We start from the raw sequence: 1,572 nt of genomic DNA, 5'->3' as shown, positions 1-1,572 counted from the left end.
TTTACAAGCTTTCTTCATTATCTGGACAGCAGGGGGTGTTTAGTAAACAGTGCAAAGGCTGAGCTGAAGCATTCCCTGCTGGTTACCTGCTTTCAGCAATAGGGGTCGCTGTTTGGTAGAACCAAGTTGGTTAGCTGTCAGATTCTAGAGCTCCCTATTTGTGGCTCTTAGGTAATTCACAAAATACAGAGTCCATTCATAACACACAGTGTTAATTCATAAAGCAGTAACATAAATCTCCATTGCTACATATTGGGTGTATATTTTAGCGATTGAGTGTACAAGTTTATGGCCATACTGTAGTGTAGTACTTATGCGACTGTGAATAAAAGGTGGCTGGGCTCATTGTCTCGGGGTTTGGGGGGAAGAGGTGACAAAACTGATTTCCAATAAGTGCCACGCCTTTACAGTGGTGCCCCGCAAGACGAACGCCTCGCAAGACGAAAAACCCGCTAGACGAAAGGGTTTTCCGTTTTGGAGGCGCTCCGTAAAACGAATTTCCCTATGGGGTTGCTTCGCAAGACGAAAAAAATATTGCATCCCCCCATGGTTTTTTTTCGCTTTTTTCGCCCTTTTCTTAAGCCGCTAAGCCGCTTATCAGCTGTTCCGCTGATAAGCCGCTTAACAGCTGATCGCTGGAAGCCGCTTGACAGCTGTAGTGCTAATCCGCTAAGCTGTCAATGGGCTTGCTTCGCAAGACGAAAAAACCGCTATACGAAGAGAATCGCGGAACGGATTCTTTTCGTCTAGCGAAGCACCACTGTATTTCCATAACGAGTCCTTGAGTCTGTACTCTGAATGGTGACATCAGGGACTTAGAAGGTGCAGAGCCTGTCAGTCCAACCCCTGCACATCTCATCAGGGCTGACCTTAAGGCAATTTGAGAAATTGGGCCCTGCAGGCCGCTCCTAAGGGGGCCCCTGCACCAGGGCAATCTAGATGGATTTTATTTGGATCTATAAGATATAAAGTTTTGCATACTTTGGCTGTGAACTGCTGCCCTACCAAAAAAAAAATTGTAAGTTGCACCCCACTGTTTCAAATTGAGCGCCACTGGCTAGCCCTGAGTCTAATAGTTGCTGGGCCTGAGTTGCCCTGCCCTTGCATGAAGTATTGGGTTTGCAAGTTTGGGAGAGGGGAGACTGCCAGCTGGGGAGCGGGAGGGCTGGCGAGTACCCCTAGATTTAGAGGCCCTAGGCTTCAGCCTACTTAGCCTATACAGTAGATAAATCCGGCACCGATCATCATGTTCACCGTTTAAATGGGTTGCCAGTCATGCCTGCATTTACCTCCGTTCCCTAACTCTCTGGTCTTTGGGTGCTCCAGAGAAGCCCCGAGGGGACGGACGACCTTCCTGCCGGGACCTTCCTTGTCACCTGGAGGCTTAGGTAAGCCGCTGCCACCGCGACCCCTCCTTCCTCGCCCGAGGGAGCTGGCCGGCCCCTGCCCACAAGCGGGCCTCCGAGGGGGCGGGCCGGGGAAGCGCCAGAGTCTGGCAAGGGCGGGGCCCGACGACGCCTCGCCTCGCCACGGGAAGGGGGCGGGGGTGCTTGGCCAGCCGCGCGGCTGCGA

This window comes from Podarcis melisellensis (genome assembly GCF_964234715.1).
Source record: "Podarcis melisellensis genome assembly, chromosome: 5".
NCBI lineage: Eukaryota > Metazoa > Chordata > Lepidosauria > Squamata > Lacertidae > Podarcis > Podarcis melisellensis.
The sequence above is the reverse complement of the archived record's forward strand: the minus strand, read 5'-3'. Positions refer to the sequence as shown.